The sequence below is a fragment of the Juglans microcarpa x Juglans regia genome, chromosome 6S, assembly GCF_004785595.1.
Source record: "Juglans microcarpa x Juglans regia isolate MS1-56 chromosome 6S, Jm3101_v1.0, whole genome shotgun sequence".
Taxonomy (NCBI): Eukaryota; Viridiplantae; Streptophyta; class Magnoliopsida; order Fagales; family Juglandaceae; genus Juglans; species Juglans microcarpa x Juglans regia.
The window spans coordinates 4,729,678-4,752,375 of record NC_054605.1 but is presented as its reverse complement, the minus strand read 5'-3'; the positions used below and the strand labels follow the sequence as shown (position 1 = coordinate 4,752,375).

At 39.2% G+C, this 22,698-nt stretch overlaps 1 non-coding gene across 1 annotated transcript; it reads left to right on the top strand.

Moving 5' to 3' along the window:
- Nucleotides 1-8,388: 8,388 nt before the first annotated feature.
- Nucleotides 8,389-8,495, top strand: LOC121238007. Its single transcript, XR_005935053.1, has one exon. It is a non-coding gene; the product is annotated as a small nucleolar RNA R71 (small nucleolar RNA).
- Nucleotides 8,496-22,698: the final 14,203 nt, after the last annotated feature.

The window sequence follows — 22,698 nt, the reverse complement described above, 5'->3', positions numbered from 1 at the left end:
CACTGTCATATGTTATGCCATGTTACGGAATATTGTCTGTTATATGTTATGCCATGTTACGAAATAATATCTGTTACATTTATGCCATGTTATAAAATATTTTCTGTTACAAGTAAGACTCAAAGTAAGTCAAGTATGTCATCTTCTGTTCACATCACGTTACGCTACGTCAGGACTTCTGTCTTTTCATATTCATGTCATTCCGTCTTGAATACAGTTTGTGTATCTCGAGAACAGTCTTGTTAAGTTATTCATGTCAATCACGACCCTAAGTGCTAGGATGGGGTAATATCCTAGTGAAACTCCTTGTTCACTTTGGAGTGTCTAAATAGGTGTAAAATTCCCTGAGTTGACGAAGTATAGTCAACAGGTTGCGAATGGGGCCTAATTAGCTGGTCACCGGAGCGAGCCAGACACTAACGCCGATGGAGCCAAACTTTATTTTACGTGTGTCCACAGCAAGTGTGGCACAAACAATTAATGGGGCCACAACAACTGTGGAGCATGAAGTATGGGGCCACAACAACTGTGGAGCATACACTACGTGAGACATAGCAATTGTGACACGTAGGATACGTGGGGCCACAACAACTGTGGAGTACGTATTAACGCACTCACAGCTGGTATAGACACCTGTGTTGTGATGCGGTAATCGGCAGGGACACACTGCTCAAGGAGACCTGTGTAGCACCCGTATGGTCACTTTAATGATTAAGTCTACTGAATAAGATTCCAAGTTGATGTATTTCACGTTCAAGTCATGTTTCACGTTATGTTATGTTCAAGTTTACGTTCATGTCAAGTTTCAAGTTTATGTCACGTCAAGCTAAGTTTCAGTTTCAGTTCAAGTTATGTCAGCTCATGCCATGTTATGTCAAGTCATGCTATGCTTATAATTTCATACCATGCTATGTCAAGATATGTTATGTTTACTATTGACTTTGATTGTGCATTTATGCCTTTATTGCCATGCATGCATCATTAACCTGTGTGAAGGTTTTTTGTTAACTTGTTGAGATTTGTAATCAAATCTCACTGTGGTAGTCTCAACTACCATTTCTCCCCGAATGGTAGATCTTATTACAGGATCTGAAGGAGAACTAGGGATCGACCAGCTGGAAACGGTCAACTAAGCGACGGTGTGACTTAGATGTAGTTACCCTAGATTACAACTTGTATTTTGTGGAGTTAAATCTCCAGCACTCTTTTGTTCACAATCATTTTGGACTAGTATTGTGATCTCGGTTGTTAGTATGCCTTTATGTATGAAGTATGTTTTAAGTATTTGGGATATTATAAGTTTGGTGCATAGTATTGCCAAAAGAAAAAAAAAATTTATCCGCTGCGAATATTGCATAATGCTAGACGCATGTTAGGAACATTGCATCTTATATGTCATGAACGAGGGCAGGTAACCTTGTGTTGCATGTCCCGACGCTTCAGATGTCCGTCCGATCCCAAGCGGAATCTGTGGGCGTCACAAATTCCCTCATTCTAGTCAAAAGTGATTGGATGTAGGCCTGGGTCTTACGACTAAGGGCATCTGCTACCACATTGGCCTTTCCGGGGTGATACTTGATCTCGCACTAGTAATCGCTAATCATTTCTACCCATCTCCTCTGTCTCATGTTCAGGTTCTTTTGACTAAACAGATACTTGAGACTTTTATGGTCAGTGTATACCTCACACTTTTCTCCATAAAGATATTGTCTCCAAATCTTTAATGCAAAAACTACTGCAGCATGTTCCAAATGTTATCGCGAAGCATAAGCGACGACTCGCTCTTCTTGCATCAAAACACACCCTAATGCCATCTTAGAGGTGTCACTATAAACCACATACGGCTTATGAGGCTCAGGCGAAGCCAACACAGGTGTCGTGGTTAATCTTCTCTTGAGTTCCTGAAAACTCCTTTCACAATTCTTACTCCACACGAACTTGACATTCTTCTTTGTCAATGCTGTCAAAGGACCAGACAGTTTAGAAAACCCTTCAACGAATCTTCTATAATATCCTGGAAAACCCAGAAAACTCCGTATCTCGTGAGCATTGGTCAGTTTTTGCCATTCCATCATTGCTTCTATCTGAGCAGGGTTTACTGCCACACCTTCACTGGAAATGACATGTCCCAAAAATTTCACTCTCTTAAGTCAAAACTCACACTTACTAAGTTTAGCTTAAAGCTAGTGCTCTTGCAAGATCTTCAATACCATCCTCAAGTGCTCCTTATGCTCTTCATCATTTTGGGAATAAATCAAGATGTCGTCAATGAACACTACTACAAAGCTGTCTAAATATTTCCTAAAAATCAGGTTCATCAAATCCATGAATGCTGCTGGGGCATTTGTCAATCCGATAGGCATTACCAAAAATTTAAAGTGTCCATAACGAGTTCGAAAAGCTGTCTTAGCTTCATCTTGATCTTTAATCTTCAACTGATGATATCCTGACTGTAGGTCTATTTTAGAGAATACTGACGCTCCTTGCAAATGATCTAACAAATTGTCAATCCGTGGTAACGGGTACTTGTTCTTAATAGTCACTTTATTCAAATCCCGATAATCAATACACATCCTCACAGTACCATCATTCGTTTTCACAAAAAGAACTGGTGCACCCCATCAGGATGAACACGGGTGAATAAAACCCTTTTTGAGAAATTCTCATATCTGAACTTTCAGTTCCTTTAACTCAACCAGGGCCATTCAATATGGTGCCTTGTATACTGGGGCCGTAATTGGCTTCAACTCAATTACAAACTCCATATCCAGATTTGGGGGGTAGTCCAGGCAGATTATCGGTAAAAACTTCAGGAAATCCTTCTATCACAGGAATCCCTTCGACTCCTTTAGTTTCCTCTGTTACACTAGTCATAATCACTAGATATGCCTTAGCTCCTTCCTTCAGAGCCTTCATGACACGTCTTACCATCAAGGTCGACGGAAACGATTTCACTACTTCCCCATAAAAAGATCTTGTCCTTTGAGGATAACTCAAAGATCACCTTCCATCTTCGCATAGTGCATAGATAGCCAATCCATTCCTAGGATCAAGTCAAATTCCATTAAATGGAAAACGATTAGATCTGTTGACAAGGTTAGTCCTGCGACTTCCAACGGACAATTTCTAACTATTCGAGTGCATCCAACTACCTTCCCGTCTGGAATAGCTACTAAAACCTTTTGGGATAAAGATTCCACACTCAACTTACACCTTCTTATGTAATCATATGGCAAAGGAACGCGAAGCTCCAGAATCAAACAGAGCACAAACCAATTGTTGCATTAACTTAACTTTACCTACAAAGGTAACTAGGATTACTCAAGGATTTTTAACAAACTCAAGCTACCATCCATAGTAGGGTTAGAATGTTACCAGTAATTACTCCAGCCTTCGTAGCTTGCTCAGCTTCCAGATCCACTACTCTTGGTCTGATTGCATGGACTTTAGCCTTCTGCGAGGGTCTTTCCTTTGTTTCCAGGTGTTGATGCTCCTCCCGTCACATGATGTGGACAATCCCAAATCGTATGGCCAGTTTGACCACATCTAAAAGCATGCTCCAATGGCGAAACGACATTCACCATTAGGTTTCCGTCCGCAACTATGACATGTACTTTTTCCTTTCCCTTATCCAGAGTGTAAGGGGCTTTTTTCTTTCCCATATTCTTCCCTGGAGAGTAGGGAAGTCCTTGTGATGACCCGAGCTTGCCTAAGCATGGCCCATAGATTTTATTCTTAGTTGCCATGGCATATTGGGAGCTCTGGTTATTTTGGAAAGCGTTAGAGTATTTGATTTAGCAACTTGAGCCCAAGAGGAGAGTAATCCTAGAATGCCTTGTGAATTTCGGCCCTATTTAGAAACCCAGGCCCAATGGCTTTAGGTCCATGACCTAAATCTTAGTCACTAGTGCCATGTGTCATGCATGTGTTACACTAATCTAGACTTGATAGTGAGATAAGGGTGAGAGAGAAGTGTAGGGAAGCACCAAGAGGTCACTTGCATGCCTACCCTAGAGAAATTACCACTTGTCAGCATGCTAGAAACCTTTTAGAAGAATCAAGGGACAAAAGGAACCTAGGAAGACTAAGAGATTTTTGGCTAGACCACTTTCCCACATGCCTAGACCCTTTGTCTTGCCCAATTTCGAGTTCCAAGGTAGATATCTTGGGAAGGGAAGCCTAGGGAAGTGAAATGGAGCTTTTCTAGAAGATTTGCATGGGAAACCAAAGGGAGACATATAGGATTTCGAATTTTAGTCAGACTTTGCCAAGTGTCGAGCATGCATTAACCTTCTAGAAGATTAGATGAAGAAACTCTTATATCAAAGGACAAATATGCCCTTAGGTTTTCGGCTAAAACACTCCGAAGCACCTCCACCACACACCACTTGTTCTTAATGAAGAGTTCCAAGAAGATTTCGCATAGGAAAGACAAATGTGAGATTTTCTAAAGGATTTACATTGGAACACCAAGAGAATTTCGAATTCTTAAGCCACATGCCCACTCAAGGTTAATTTCTGACATTTTTCCATTTGTCATTCACAAAAATTACCCTTGTACCCCTAGGATTTCGGCCACCACATTGCCACATGTCATGTTTTGCGTTCTTGAGAAGCATAAGGAATTGGGAAAGTCACCTAGGGAACATGCATAGGAAGAAGAAGCTTCTTGCTTAGGGAAGAGTAAGGGACATGCATGGGAAAAGGAAGAGGCGCATGGGGAAAGGGAAAGAAGCATGGTGAACATTCACCCACATCCTACATGCCTTTTGCCACTTGGAAAGCATGCACAAGTCTACAAGGTTCAAGCCTAGGGTTAGGATTTATCAAATGTCAATTTTGTCCTAAAGATTCATTGAATCTGGACCATATGGGGGAGCATACCCAAGGAGCCTATTAGGATTTTGAATTTTGACAAGATGCCATGCCACATGTCACTCATGCAAATGATCCTTTGGATTTCCCAAGGAGAGACAAAGGGGGGGCTTTAACACATGGCGTCCATGCAAGGTTATTTTTACATTTCCTAGGAAAAGCACGGATGAGGGATATTTCGAATTTCCAAGGAGCTATGCCACTTGGCAAGATTATTCTTTTCAAGAATGCTTTTGTGTTCCCTATAGCATAGCAAAAGGCTCCACTTGTCCCACATGCATTAGACAAGGCGCCACTTGTCCCACATGCATCAGAAAAGGCGCCACTTGTCTCACATGCATTAGAGAAGGTGCCACTTATCCTCCTACGCTTAGACCCGCACCTCTAGCCACCTCTAATGGCCAAGACAACCACTTTACGTGGGTTAGCTACCACGTACGACCCTTCCAACATCATCAACCGTGATGGTCAACGAACAACGTACGTGTTATTCCGTCGATGGTATAACCCTTTGTCCCTCGTTATTTACGTTAGATGTTAATTAGTTGATTAGGTTGTGGACTATGTTGTTAGTATTGTGGAGTTCATTGTATTGTGATGTGCTGTGTAATGAAGTGTTGGGCATTCTGTGTAGCGAAGTGTTGGGCGTAGTTGGGAAGTGTGCTGTGATGTGTTGTGGACTATGCTGTGTAATATGGTTGTGGAGTATGTGCTGTAAGCGTGGCATCATGTGGATTGGGAAGAGAGTGTGTACTCTCGTGGCGTAGTGTGGGATAAGAAAAGTATATGTAAACTATACCCTCCTGGCGTAATGTGGAATGGGAAGAGTACACATGGAGTGTACTCTATGTGGCGTAGCATGTATGAAGGGAGTACATGCAGAGTGTACTCCATGTGATGGAGTGATGCACCATATGGCGTGTACGTCATAGTGGTGATGTGGCATAGCGTGTGAGAAGGAGTACACATGGAGTGTACTCCAAGAGGTGTAGTGACACACCGTGTGGCCTGTCACAGAGATAAGGATGATTGTGTGGTCGATGAGCACCGAGCGTTATGAGTAGTGTCGGGAATTGTGGAACAGTGTTCCGAAATAGTTATGGTGTGGCCTGTAGTTTGAGGTGACGGGTGTCATCGTGTAGTTGACTCATGGCTGGGAGTATGGGTGAAGTAGAAGAACAAGTGTAAGAATGTGCAGTGGAAGCTTGACTGGGGAATGTCATGAAGTGACATGGTTACCAGCAGTCGTGCTTATGATAGGTGAGGAGTTAGCGTAGAAATGGTGTAGCAGGATGTCAGGTGACGTGATACGGTCACGGTGTAGCTTGGGAGTAATCTTGACCTATATGACGTGACGTAAGGCGTGGTTGTGAACAGAGTCTTGTCGTGTTAAGTGTTGGGATGAACTGTCAAAAGGGACGGGTAGCATGAAGAGTCATGCTAGCCAAGTTAAGAGAAGGTTGGTATCGGAGTATGGTGCTTGTTTACACAAGTCGGTGATCAATGCGTTATACATTGGTCTTAGTGATAAGGGGGTAAGGTACGTGTGTAATCTGATTAGACACACGTGCCGGATGGATTCACCACATGTAATGGGTAATCTGTCCTAAACGTAGTTACATGGTGCTTAAGCCTCAGAGTTGGCTTAGTGTCGTGTGGCGTGTATGGATGGGAATGAGGATTTAGTGTGAGCTAAGGTGCATGAAGATAATGATGGGTGTATTGTCTAGGATTGGGATGCGTGATTCTGTCAGTGAGTAAGAAGAGTAAGACGAAGGCCTTAGTGTCTTAATCCTAAGGTGAATCGTGGGTTCACCTTAGGGGATGAGCACTCGAAGTAGAACGTCGAGTTTGGAAGAGGTAGTGACCGTGAATAGATCCCGAAGGTTTTAATATAGTAAAAGGCATGTAAGAGCACGAGATAGAAGGAGAGTATTCCAAGTGAATTGTAGTTATGTCTTTTAAGTCTAGTTGCTTATGCATTAGATAAAGAATAACATCAAGGTTATGTGTATGGATGTAGGTTGCCATCTGACACGCACATGAAAGGACTGCATGATATGAAAGTAGCATGGAGTCCAGGTAAGTATTACGTTCATACTCTTCTAGAGTTTTCTAAAATACAAGAAAGGAAAATGAAACGCTTTTTCCTTACTAAATGACACGAAAGATATTTTACCAAAAACATGCTAAGTATAAGTGTTCAATGGTATACGTATGTACGGCCCCTCCTCGGCAGCCCATTTTTACGCACCCAAGTATTAATTATACTCATGTGAATGGATGACTATACGCTGTATCTATTGTATGTATTTTCTATTAAAAACAATGTTGCTTTAAATAATGCTTTAAACGACGCGAAGAAAGTATGTTGTTTTAAAAAGTCCCTACGAACTGATGCTTTTATGGATGCCATGAACTGATGTTTTACGAATGCCATGAAAGATGATGTTTAAGCCCATGCTTTTAAATGACGTTTTTCCATGAACTGAAAGAAAGGACTGAAGGAATGGACTGAATGAAAGGACTGAACATTTAATGTATGAAAATACGTAATGACCACATGAATGGATGGAAAGGATACCAATGAATGGGCAGATTGCAATGCCGGGTAAGTAATACTGGTAGTGCATCTAGTGCTGCCCCCTGACTAAAAAAGGATTCCCAACCCGTGGCCACGGGCGGAGTCTAGGTCCAAAGGAAGACCGCTAACCCCAACACACGGAGAATGTATAAATGCATGAATGCATCGCACTCTTGAAGAAACGAAGGCACTGACGGGAGACACGTTTTACAAAGAGAAAACTCTTTTTAACGAAAAACTCCGTCCAATGATGTTTTCAATCGAATGCACGCATGCATGTACGTATAGTATGTATGGTATGATGAATGCATGAATGAAAACCCATGTTGTTATATTTTAACCGTATGAAGTAATGCTTATGAGTCATTGACTCATTTTAGTTTTTATGCATACCCCTTCCCCTCACAGGGACTGAATGAGCAGTACGCATCAAGACTGACACGGCCCAAGGGGAAGAGCACGGAAGTCTAGGCACGAGCATTTAAATATATGAGAAGCCTTTTATTATTAAAATTAATGTTTTCTGCTTTAAACCTCTTTTATTCTCAAAGCTCATTTTATTTTATAACGTAGAGTCTTGCACCCTGGGTATGGATGTAAAAAGTTTTAAATCGAACGGTAATTCCCGTTGTCCTTTCTAAAATCATTTTATAAAAAGTCCCACCACAAGGACGAGCATTATGTGGATGATCACTGGATCTCCTTCTCTCAAGCCCATATTGAATATTCAGCTCTTGGTAGACTCGTCCCAAGTGGATTGCACCAATCATTGCATTGCTTCCTTGATCTTCTTAGCTCTTGATCTTGTAATTGGCCTATCTGGAATTTGCAAAGGATCTTTAAGTCTAGGCCCATTTTGATTCCCATCAAACTGGCACATTTGAGACATTAAACCTTCATAGAAAAAACTAATGGTGCGCCAAGTCTCAAAGCCATGATGTGGGCAAGTTAGCAATAATTCCTTAAAACGCTCCCAACACTGAAAAAAAGTCTCATTTTCTTTTTTAGAAAAAGTCATAATGTTTATGCGAAGAGTGTTTGTCCTGTGAGTAGGAAAAAGCTTTTTCAAAAATTCTCATTGCATTTCTTGCCATGTGCCAATAGATCCTGGTCTCAAGGAATTAAGCCAATTTTTAGCTTTTTCCTTCAAAGAGAATGGGAACAACTTTAATCTAACAATATTATCATTGACAATTTGCTTTTGCAAAGTTGTACAAACCTCTTCAAATTCTTTTAAATGCAAATAAGGACTTTCTGAGCCTAAGCCATGAAACTTGGGAAGTAATTGAATTACTCCCGACTTTAAATCAAAATTCCCCATATTCGTAGGAGAAATCATGCAAGATGGATTGCTTGTCCTTGTTGGTTGCAAATACTCACACAAAGTCCTCATTGGTGGATTATTTTGAACATAATCATTTTTAAGTTCGTCACGAACACTATGATCGTCAGCCATGGTGTCAGAATGAGAATTCTTGGAATTCCCAAACAACCTATCAGACAATTCTCCTAAAACAATTTCCTCTTTCCACAATCTACCAGTTTGATCACATTGCCATGAGATCATTCATCATAGAGGCTCAAGTACATCCAATAAAAAAAAAAAAAACTAAAAGCTATGGAAAAGTCTCAAAATTAATCAATGCATGCACCACCTAATGTCTTCTATTCTAAAAACTAAATGCAAAATAAGCAAGAAAATAAAAGAGAAGGGAACAAGATTACCAAATGATATGAACATGAAAGCAATGCTACTCAATCCCTATCTTTAACAAAATAAACAAAAGTTGTACCTACAAAAACAAGAGAAAGTTTGCAAAATATTATTTTTAAAGCTCTTATCACATGTTGCAATTCCTGGCAACGGCGCCAAAAACTTGTTACGTCTAAAATTTGACTCAAAGTAGTGAACCAAAAACTCAGAGCAATTTTACTTGCAAGTATACAAGTGTTGTAGTACCTAGCAGGGTCAAATCCACAGAGATTGACTTATATGATAAAGAAAATAAACTTAAACAATGAAAACAAATTATTTAAAGGAACATGCAATCAAATAGAGGATGGAATTACTGAGGTAAAGATTTTTAAAGTAATAGAATTCAACTAAAATGATAAAATAAATCAATATGGAGAACAACTAAGTTTCAAGGATCCATCTAATAATTTAGAATATTATCTCCAATCAATTTACCACAGTTAAACTAGAATAATGATTCTGTCTAACTGGAAAATTTAGCAATTAAGGCCAAGAAAACTAATCACTAAAGATTAAGCATGAATAATTGATGGTAGAAACATTCACAAACCCATTTGAATATCACATGGATTTTTCAAGCATCCAATGTATTCAGAAATCAAAATGAATTAAGATAAATATATAGATAATCAAAGTATTCAATAATAAAACCATTCAATCGATCAAACTCACAATATAAACTCTATTGTTGATCCAAAACAATATCGAAATCATTAGACTTCACCTTTAACCTTAGTACGAAAATTTAGCCAACCAAGTTTGTCACAAGAGCCATGGATTTGAGGAAAATCTTTGCATGAGAAAACTAAAATAAAGCACAAAAACCCACACTAGAAAACAGCCTTCACAAGAGAGCAAAGGTGGGGGGAAGGCATAGCCAAAAAAACTAGGTCGTGTCCCTCCTTTTGCCCTAATTTCAAGTCTCCGTTTGACTCCCTAAACTTCCCCATTTGGAAAATTCCATTAGACAAGAATTTGTCGGTCTTGAAGTCAAGTTTCTAGCACACCAAAAAATTGTATCAATCTGAGATCATATGAGAAAGTTACACTTGAAATACCAATCAGCTGTCAGTTGCCTCCTAGACTACAGGTCTTCCTAATTTGTCTCAATTTGAGATTTTCTTGGCCTATTCCCCCGAAATCCGGACCTCCCCAGATCAACTTTCCTTTAATCTTCACTTTTGAATCTCTAATTGCTTAGAATTTATTGATTATATTTTTCATTGAATTTCTACAAAAGAAAATAACTGCATCAATGTCTCTAAAAATATTTGCATTTGAACCTCATGATACACACCACTTTGTTATTAAAACTTGTATACTATGCAGTGGTGAGGGTAGTGATATATATATTTCTACATAAAAGTGAATTTACATTCAAAAGTGATGCAATAATGCCCAATATGAAATGATATAAATGAGATTTTAGAAAATTATCACTAATGGCCGATCTTTAAATTCTGAAAAGAGTCTAACTCGTTCAATAAATAATAAATGGGTTTTAACCTGGTTATTGAGCCTAATTAAAACTTCTAATCAATCTCAATAATTTATCACTCGTGTGCTTATTCAATATGGCCCATTAAATATAATTTAGACCCAATAAAAATTATCAATATTCCGACTTTAGAATTATTGGCTGGGTCGTTACAAGAATATTTCATACTTCATTTTTCAAAACATACCATCTCTTGTTTATTAGAGCGATCATTAACATATGGTAACATCACGGTTCTCCATTTTGCACCGTGAGTATTTGCTGGTGACTGTAGTACAACTTAGATTAATACTACGTCTTCAGAGCTACACAAATATAATACTCAATGTATTGATTATAAACATTTCATAACATATGCACCCACCAATGTTAGATGCTAAAAACAACTTCGAACTGGAATCCTTTAAAGAGGAACCAATCAGAGTTCGTTGATAGTTTTTTGTCAACCTAGGTGTTACCACTCCATTTTCATACTATGCTTATGACGAAAAATATTTCATGACATGTGCACTTTTGTAACGTGTAGTATGCTTAATGCGAAAATGACATTTTCATGTAACATGCTAAAATAATGGCAACTTCACATGTCATGTATGCTAGTAACTGAATGCTCAATGATGTGTCATATGTCATTTCATGATCAAAATAGCATTTATAACATGAATGCGATGTTTATATAAGAATCATAGATAAATTATCTAAGAGAAAGTTAGAGAATAACTTACAAACTTCTTGAATTTTTAGGAATCGATGCGGTTGTAATAAGAGATGCTCTAAGTTAGGAATCATATAACTATGGGAAATTTCCAGATTCAAGAGGGCTTAAACCAATATTTATAAAACTGCCCCTAATGTTTCCAAAATTACCATTTCGACCCTAAATTTCACTATTTGCATTTTGACCGCACATTTCACCAAACTGCACATGCTTCATGTATTAAATATCCTAATTCCATATATGACCTTAAAATTTCATGAATCAAACATCCGCTATGAGAAATTTATCCAACCTATGGCAAGCATATGGCTAAATTTATACTATATGTGATTTTAAGCCTATAATCTTCATGAGCTCTTTAATACCAAAAGATAACACAAAACCAAGTATTGGATCTGAACTTATTAACATGCTAAAATATTATATTTAAGCCATATGGAATCATATCAACATCCATGTGATGAACAATATCAAGGCATCATGCAAATCACCAAAACTGAGTAGCTAGCATGATGCATCTAACTTCTCTTTAACATATGAATTCTTATAGCTTTAAAGAATCATGCATTCTAACTCTAATCATGATGATAATAGGCTTTTAGAATCTTAGAACACATGCTTTGGGAAACTTAATCGTGATATCAAGATAACCTCCAAACAAGTGAAAACCGAACATGCTAGATGATCAACCCAAGATATTGATTTATAAACCTATCATGACATGTTTTCCTCAAATATAAACCTTCAATCAATTAAAAAAGACATTAGCTAAGCTTATAGCACCATATAAGGACATGCCATGGTTAAAAGTTCACATCAAAACTACTTATTCATGAAGAACTCCAAATTTGAACTGAAACATGCTTCCCAAAGATTAAACTCATATAACTCGAAATCTCATCCTCTTACCAGAAATCAAAGCCTGACATGTGATTCTAACTTCCAAAAAAGAGATATGGTAGAGTTACTCACCAATCTATGGCTTATGGAGCTCTCAAGGTCAAACGCACTCCAAGGACTTCACTCTCACCTCTCGACTTTACTCTCCTTAATGCTATGGGTGTTTTGCTCTCAATGAAGCTAAGAAATTGCTTGAGAATGGCATGGGAGGAGGTGAGGGAAGGGGAGTGCTATTTATTGAGTTTGAGTGAGGAAACAAGAGGTGAAAGTGGGTGAAGTGGTGCGCGATTTGGCTAAAGTGAAGCAAATTGAAGTGAAGGTGATTGGTGTTGGCTTTCGGTGGAGTGCATGCTTGAGTTTTCAGATATGTACAAGGAACAAATGAGGGTGATAGGTGCATGATCTAGGTGGTTTCAGAAGTTGGGACAAAAATCAATTGATTCCCATGTCCCCATGGGAAAACGAGTGAATGCCAGTGGTTTTGGGTCTCCAAACTTGTGTAGCTTTTTTTTCAGTTCTTATTCTATGCTTGTTGCAAGTTCTTGGTCACTATTACACAATTTTTGAGTAGCTTTTCTAGAGGAGTATTGACACATGAATGAATTTTGGACACTTGGTGTTGGTTGTGCAGCAAAAGAAATGGAGTTGAATGGAGAAGGGTTCAACCAAGATTTTTGCACATGGTTTCTTTCCAATGTGTCCATCGATTTTGATCATTGCTAGGGTTATTTCTTAGGGTAACATGAGTGTGATTTGATGACAAGTTTTCAGACCTAGATGTGGTGCTATAGGCATGTGAAGAGGCCTAGATTTGTTGCAGAAAATTTTAGAAGAACAAGAGTGCAGTTCGGCTTAAACATGTTCCATTTCTAAGGTGAAAAAGTTTGATTTTTGGAGTGACTATGGGAGTTGTTCTTGACTTCATCTTAGGCCTAAATTTTCCAGAGCTAGGTAGCATGAGAGGGGGTTAATCAAATGCAGAAAATCAATTGATGAGGTTGTTGAAAGAACAAGGTTTTGTTGGCTTCTTGCTATTTCTTGCATTAACATGCCTTCACACTTCATGACATGAGCTGAAATTTATTTACTATTCTAGAGATGTGGAAGATTGATCCAAATCAAAGGAAAAGAACTAGAAGAAAGCGGCCTGCATGGTGTTTGATGGATGATCAAAGTTACTATTTCATGGCATGATGAAGGGTTTTAGAAATTTGAACTTGGACTCATGATGGAGGGCTGATCATGGTTGAAAAATAAATCCTATGGGCGTGTAGGAGGTTTGAAAAATGAAGAAAACCATTTGCTAGATAGTGGTATGTCCTATTTGCATAGTGATGAGAATCTTAGGCTTATTCTCCAAGTGGTGCACTCTTATTGGGCATAAAACTTTTATTGAGCTAGATCTTAACGTGGGCCTCGAAATGAGCCTTCCCTTGGGCCTTATGTTTTGTAATGCCCCACTCCTGGAGGTCCGGAGAGTTAGCTCTTAATACCTAATATCAACTTAAATAACACAACTATAAAATCTAGAAAATCTCATAAAATATTAATCCATTTAATTAATCCAAATATCTAAGTTCCTCCATGGGGACAATAAATAAATTCTCAATAACATAAATTAGAAATTCTCCAAAAACTCAAAAAATCCTAAACTCGTCAAATCAAAATACCCGAAAAATAAAACAGTTTACTAACTACGACTCTCAAATAAGCACTTGTACTCTCAGGTACTTATTCCACTACGATCATCACACCTTGCTAAAACTTCCTACTCTAGTTCTCCAGCTGAACCATCAAAATTATCTGAAAAATATAAGGAGATAAGGGGTGAGTTATCAACAACTCAGTAAGCAGATGACATATACTAGTGTATAAACATGAGCATTTACAGAGTTCAGAATGTAGAACAAAATATTTTCTTTCAGAATGCAGAATCAGAATATTATTTTCAAAATGCAGCGTCAGGACGTGTTATAAAAAATATCAGAGCGAAAAATTTGAAAATATTCGTAATCAAAATCCCTTTGGCATAGCATAAACTGAAACATCACATCTTATCTTATCATATCAGAACAAATACCATGTTTAACCCCCGTGGTAGGGTTGTGCAAACCCTGGTAGCTAATCGAGCAGAAACAGAATGTGAATCTTCCCCTTATTCATTCTCGGAGCCCCGAGTGTGCACATAGGAAAGACCACGCAGAAAACCACTTTGTTTCCAAAGTGGGTGCACCATAAACAGAAAAGTTGGTACCAACCTGAACAGAGGCCACAGTTTAACACCCGTGGTGAGGTCAGAACGGAACAGAAATAGAAACAGAAGGTTATGGTAGAGGTTTTCAGAAATCACATCAGATCATATCAGAGTATAGAAAATCTTAAGAACAGAAAAAAATCATATCACAATATAATTTATGCACAAATTTCATATTCGCTCTCTTTTTCAAAGTTCAGAAACAAAATCTCAAAAATAAGCTTATGTCTACACCAGTCATGACAGAAAATACTTTCTTTTTAAACAAAATCTAATGAGTAATGCAGAACAAATAACTAAGGTAGTTCAAATTTATTTTCACAACCAAATACGTATATTTTTCAAAAATCAACCTCAGCTCATTTTATTTTAAGACAAGGTCTAGCATAGGAACCTCGCTTACCTGAACGTCTTAGCTTTTTCAAAATTCCTCAAAAATGTCGAACAACAATTAATCGTCACCTATAAAATAATCACGTAATTCTCGTAAATTTCCAATTAATCATGTCTTTCGATATTTAGTCCTAAGCTTCTAAAATAACCTATTTAATTCCTCAAAACCTAAAATTACAAATTATCACTTTCTAAAATCATCAATATTGATATAATAACTTTGACCAAAACATTTAAAAGTCAGACCTATTTATTATTGAAAACCAACTATAAAGTTTAATACTGGATAATATCATTATCCCAAAATATTTTAAAATAAACCATAACTATTTTGCAAATAGACTAAACCATATCTAAAGTGTAAAAATAACATTACACCAATATTGTTTACTCTAAAAATAAAACTTTACTTAATAACATGTTAAAATACTTAAGTGATTTTCTGTGATCATAATTAAAATGTTCGAAATAAAATTTCACACTTACTGTAAAATAACATGCTACCATTAGTACAATTTGTAAATCCTATTTATTTTCTGCAAAATTTCTTATACCTCCCGCATAAACCACGTAAAAACAGATTTAATATAAACAAAAAATTTCAAATTGAAACCATCCAATAATAAGGGTAAAACTGTAATTCCATATCCAAATACTATGCAAAATCTAAGTTTACGTAGACTTTAAAGAACATGCCTCATGCAATCTCGGTGGAACAGTCGGCGAGGACAAGGGCACGAGGTACTCACTGCGAAGGGAGGAGCTGCGCGCGGTGCGGCGAAGAAGGTCATGGTGGTGAAGCACTGAGAGAGAGAGAGAGAGATAAATGAGAGAGAGAAACACGATGAGAGAGTATAGCGTGCGAAAGGGGAGAGAGCTCACCATGGGACAGCGAGAAGGCGTGCGACTGGTCGGGAGCTACGTGCGGTGGCTTCCGTCGTGTAACATGGCTGAAAAACTGAGGGGCACAGGTAGAGGGAGAGGCCAGCAGAGGAGCTCAGTGGAATGGCTTGAGCAAAGACTGCTCTGTTTCGGGAGTGGAAAAACAGAGTATGCCATGTGTTCCTCCTTCAACGGCTAGGCGATGGTGGTTGGCTTTCCATGGCGGCGAGGACGGCCTGGAGGGTGGTGCGCTGCTTGCAAGGAGGAGTTGCTGTTTGTGAGTTCGTGTGGCAGGGCAGCGGCGTCACGGAGAATCAACCCGTGTTGCGTTACGGGCTTGGCCAGTGATTGGGGTGTTGAACGGCTACTTTGAGGGGAAGGTCTCATAGTGAGGAAAAGAAGTGGCTATGGTGAGGCTTTGGGCCCTGGGTGATGGTCGTTTACGGTGGAGGTTTATGGTGGCAAAGTTGATGAGCAAAAGTCGAGAACGCGGAGAGGCAGTGAACGAGAGGGAGTTATGAGTGGGTTGCGTTGATTTCGTATGGCGGCAGTGAACGTTTTGGGCGGTGCACGGTGGAAAAGGGTTGTGCTACGGAGGAACCGTGGTTGCTGTTTGTGTGGAGAGGAGTGGCTAGCGGCAGCAGCGAATGTAACAAAGGCGTTCTCTATCCATGGCTAAAGTGTGCGTATATATAAGATACGAAAACCCTAGAGATACGAGGGAGACGTGTGTGGATGGAAAAACTGAGTCGTGCGTGTGCATGGAGTGGATAAAAAAAATGCACTAGAGACGTGCAAGACCATGCATGTCGTGGACGAGAGGAAGACTTAGGGGTGAAAAATAGACGGAAAAAAAATAAAACGTGCAGGGAAGTTAACATGTGAAAAATAAATAAATAAATAAATAAAATTGAGCTTGATTGGGTCCGGGTGTTACAAGTTTAGTTTTTGTTGGGCCTTTCCTTGGAACTCACTAGCTTACTAAGTTGGACCTTAGCCTTGGGCTTCACATTGGGCCTTGTCTTGAACCTTTGTTTTACCCTTTTTTCTTATCAAGCTTGGACCCTCATTTTAACCAACTTTTGGGCCTTATTCAAATCCATCTAACTTCCATGGCTTGCTATGAACCAATTAACAAGTCCATTAAGCTGACAAGTCTTCTTCATGCTACTTGTCATCCTACTATTGGCCTCTTGGCAACCTATTTTCACAAAGAATTTCATTGCTCTAGGAATCTTAACTAAAGCAAGAATGGAAGTTATTTTATCAAATTATGATCCAAAAGCTCACTTTTCTTTAAGGATCATAACTTCCACTTAGCCAAAGCCATGGGTTATTATTGTCAAATTCTCAATATTTGACAATGTTACTATGTAGACTTGAGCAGGGTATTACAGATTAGGGCTCAAAAGGGCTTGGACGTTGCAATTGAATTTTTCTTTTTAATATAACACATGGGTCTCCACGTGTCTATGCCACCTAAGGTGGTAACTATGAGTAGACTTGAGTTGCAGAACCCTTACATGAATGAAAAACCTATCTTCTTATATGTTTACAACATGAGGTAGTTTCTTACTGAATATCCAACTTGTTTTTGTTTTAAAGCATGACTATACTAGATAATGATTAATGTGAGGATGAAGTTGCCGGATAGGACTAGGCTCATGAAGATGAGACAAAGGCCTAGAGTATATTAATTTTTACGGAAATTTCTTTATTCATGATTTTTTCTGCTAAGTTGTTTTATATGGCACAAGACTTGAAAAAATTTCATATAAGTGCTTCTTTAAACTCTCTTTCAATTTTAATAAAGCATCTTTATTTATGTAATGAAATCTTTTATACTTGGTGCTCAAGTAAGAATAAATTTTTAAAGTTGGTATTTTTTCAGTCCCCGTCCCTAAGATTTTTGAAATTAATATCATTTTTAACCTTAGGGGGACGGGGTCACTATTGAACATGTGACTATCCTCTCTTTAAAAAAAAAAAAAAAAAAAAAAAAACCTAGGGGGATGGCCTGTATCATTGGTTGTGCCAAAATTATGACATGTGCTTTTCACAACCACTCTAGTAGCACCATGATATAGTTTATCAACTACAATTTGGAAGAGACATATATACTTTGGAGTATGACATATACTTGTTCCTTCCTATATATAATATACGTGGTTGAATGTCGTGGGAGGCAGCAGGATGTTTGGTACTATCCCCAATCCCATTCATCCTGCTTTAATCCAAATGCGATTATAGATTTCAGTTCTTCAAGTTGAATGGATAGTAGAGTCATCACCTTGTGCCATCAAAATTCATTTGATCTCTAATCATTATTCATCGTTTTGATAACTCTCAAGTTTATCACAATTAGGTTTAACTACAATGCTACAAAAACTTCAATCAAATCATAGGCCGGCGAGGAAAATCAATAAGATCTGAAGAAAATATTGAGATGAAAACTATCTCATGCATTGAGATAGAGACGGTGTATATTATTAACATATATAGATAATTACAATATGTTATCTAAGGAAACTATACACAAGGAATTAAGAATGTGCTACAATCAGGGAGAAAAATATGCTTGACTAACAACCTAGACTTTCCTATAATAGACTGACAGCTGACTATATACATATGTACTGTGATTTAGCAATCTAGCTTGATACTTACTAATTTGATACATGTATTTCTTATATTCCCCCTCAAACTTGGTTGTGGTAGCATAGCCCAAGTTTGTGTCTCAACTGCTTAAAAATTGTGGCTTAAGAAGAGACTTGGTGGAGATGTCAGCAAGCTGGTTAGTTGATGTAACAAACTTTGTTTCCAGTGACCCGAGAGCTACCCTTTCCCTGACATAATGATAATCAAGCCCTATATGCATGGTTCGAGCATGTAGAATGGAATTAATGGTCATGTATAATGCACTCAAATTATAACAATGCAATGATGGAACCTTGGTTAATGGAACAACAAGATCTTTTAGAAGTAAGGACAACGGCTTGTGCTTTTGTTGGCATTGGAGTTGACAATGGCTTGCTCTCATGCATACTGGCATGAGTGAGGAGGTCCACAACATACTTGTGCTATGATAGAAACAGATTAGAACCATATTTATGAACCTCAATCCCAAAAAATGATGAAGAAACCCAAGATCTTTAATCGAGAACGGAGTGCTAAGCTGTGTGATTAGCCACTGAATTCTTTGTGGATTATCACCTATCACCACCATATCATCTACATAAAGTAGTAGGATTAGTACCCCATGTTCTAAGTGTGAAACAAAGAGACTAGGATATGCTACACTCGAGTAAAATTCAAGTTGAAAAAGATAATCACTGAGCCTATCAAACCATGCTCTAGTGACCTATTTGAGGCCATACAAAGCTCTTTGTAATTTGCATACATGCAGTGGATTATCTTTATTGATATACTCTGGAGGCTGATGCATAAAAATAGGTTTGTTAAGATAGCCATGTAGGAAGGCATTCTTAACATCTAGTTGATGAAGTGGCCAATTGTAAACAGTAGCAATTGTAAGAACAACTATAATGCTAGTAGGCCTTACAACAAGAGAGAAAGTCTTCGAAAAGTCCACACCATCCACTTGACTGAACCCCTTTGCAACCAATCAAGCTTTGAATCTTTCTAGTGTGTTATCTGCTCTAAGTTCAGCCTTGTACACCCACTTGCATCTAATTAGATTCATTTCAGGTGTTCGTGGACCTAATTCCCAAGTGTTGTTCTTAGCAAGAGCTTTTAATTCTTCTTCCACTGTAGCAGACCATCCAGAGTGATTTCTTGCAGCTTTGATGGTTTTTGGTTCAGTCGATATATTCACCAGATTATGCAAATTTGCATATCTTAGATTTGGCTTATGAAATACCACTTCTAGTCCTGGTTTGCATCTGATGTTGCAATGGTGGAACCTACAACACTAGTTCAGCAACAATCTATGATGGGGAACCTGCTTGAGGAACATTATGAGATGAGGTTGGAGAACTATTTGAGACTTGAGAGTTGAGGATGGAGGTTTGACATCATTTTGATTTGCATTAGGAGGTGCAAAGGCAGAAGGTGGTGGTTGATTGTCATTGTGACATTTCTCAAAACTTCAAAACTCTCCTTCAACAGGAGAAGAGGCATACAGCTGGCTAGGTTGTGTGTGATGCCCCCAAATTTCCTTTGGTATCGGAAGGACATTTGAAGGGTCGAGACATCCAACACAAGGTTACCTGCACCGTTCATGACATATAAGATGCAATGTTTCTAACATGTAGCTCATTATGCAATATTCGCAAAGGATAATTTTTTTTCTTTAGCAATACTATGCACCAAATTGAAATATCCCAAATAACTAAAACATACTTCATACATAATGACATACTAAACAACTGAGATCACAACGCTAGTCCAAAATGGCTGTGATCAAAAGAGTACTGGAGATTCAACTCCATAGTTCAAGTAGTAACTTAAATTAACTACTATATTATCATTGACGTCGCACTATCGCTCAGTCGACCATTTCCAGTCGGTCGATTCCCGACTCTCCTTCAGATCCTGTAATAAGATCTATCATTCGGATGGAATGGTAGTTACGACTACCATAGTGAGATTTGATTACAAATCTCAGCAAGTTAACATAAAACCTCCACATAGGTTAATGATGCATACATGGAAATGAAAGCATGAATGCATAATCAAAGTCATAAGTAATCATAGCACAACTTGACATACAACATAGCATAACTAACATAACTTAACTGAGATGTGAACTGGACTTGACTTGCTTAAACTAGACTGGACTTAAACTGCGACTTGACTTAACATGAGCTTGATCTGAAACTTTACTTAGCATGAGCATGAACTTGAACTGAAACTTAACTTGACATGAACTTGAACTGACTTCTTTACTTAACATGAACTTAAACTTGATTTGAGACTTGACTTAACCTGAACTTGACGCATATTATGAACTTGAACTTGAAACATAACATGAGCGTTAACTTGAACATAGCATTCTTGTCTCATGGAGTTACCACAATGTTATTCTTGTCTCATGGAGCTACCACGATGCTATTCTTGTCTCATGGAGTTATCACGATACTATTCTTGTCTCATGGGGTAACCATAGTTTGCTAAAAACCATGAACTGAACAATAATTTAATTGCACGAGTGTAACACCCGAGCCTAGCGCCAAGCCCTTATCTTTTCTCTTTTTCGGGTTAAGTATAAGAAAAGGCCAGTGGAAATTTTTTGAATATTATTTAATGGGTGGAGATAATTTTTGTAAACAAGTTGGATTTTATTTTTTTTTTAATTTGAGTCAGGGTCCAAAATTCAAAAAGAGCGTTTTATTGATTTCCTTCACTGTTCAAACCATGGGCCCAAAATTTTTTGAAAAATGTGACCTAGCCGATCACCCAATGGCCCAAACCTTGCACCAAAACCCAATCCCATGTGAATCAATTTCCAGACTCCACACTTTGCACGTCTTCACCCCTGGCACCGTGCCATGCACGTCTCCCATCCTTTTTGTTCTCATCTAGAGTTTTCAATCACCTCTATAGATACACATATTTCTCTCAAAGAAGTCGCCGCTAGCCATTGCCCAAAGGGTTGTTTACCGCGCCACTGTGAGACAGTGCCCAGTGCTTCAAGCCTCCTCGTGCCTTTTATTTTTTCCAGCCGTTGCACCCGTGGCCAACCACCAGTGTGCATGAAGGAAACCTAGGAATAGCACTGCTGTCACCTTCACCATCCCTCTCGTGCGCTGAAGCCTTCCACAACCTAAGCCCAAACTGACGTAACTCCCAGATTTGGAGGGTGCTCTTTGCAGAAACCAAGGCCAGTGTGCACTAGCCACTTTAGTTTTCCCCCCTTTTCACTCGGTTTATCACTGCCGCCGCACCACACCTTCAAGTAACCACAACCCAGCCACTGCCACCAGCGTCTTTCCCGTAGCAGCAACCCCACGGATCAGACTCGCCACCACCATCGTGCCCCTCCCTAAGCCATCGTTCAAGCCACTGTGGGTCCCCTATTTTTGACACCCAAAATAGAGTTGAACGTCTCACCTCCATTGCCAACGACTGAAGCTTCCCAGCCTTTTGCCACTGTACACCATAGCCTAGTTAAGGGTGCTACCCGCCCCTATTGGGCGGGGGCACCCCTTCCCCGCACCCCACCTCGCATGGGGGGGAGGGGGAGGGTTTCACCTCCGTCCCTAACCCACGGGATGCGGGGGTGGGGTACCCCGCCCCGGTGGTGCTAGTGCATATTTTGTGTAAATTGTAGTGTATTAGTTTTTAAACTATGTAGTTTTTAAATTTGCCAATGCATATTTTGTGAACAAGTCTAAGAATTGTAATATACACAATTTGTAAAATATAAATATATATTTATGTTTATATATATGTATAATATATATATATATATAAATGGGGGCGGGGGCGGGGTTGGGCCCTCCCCGCCACCCACCCCCGCTAGGGGCCCTAGATGCGGGGTGGGGGGCCCTGCCCCCCGCATGGGCTGAGGAGGGTTGCCCACCCCTACCATGCGGGGGCGGAGCGGAAGCGGGGCGGGGCCTCGCGGCCCACCCCTAAGCCCAGTCGTGAGGCACTGCCAGGTCAATCTCCATTCACTGCTATAAGCTTCCATTACCTTCTCTTGTGTTCTCTTTTTCGCTCACTCTCCGTCTCCCTCTTGGTGCTCTCATCTCTCTCTCACTTATCTCTTTTCCGCTTAGAGTTGCACCGTCACTTGCAAAGGAGGTCGCCGCGGAAGCCTTTTTGTCCAACCACCAGGTCTGCCGTCGCACGGTGGTTGTGCCTCTCGGTGAGT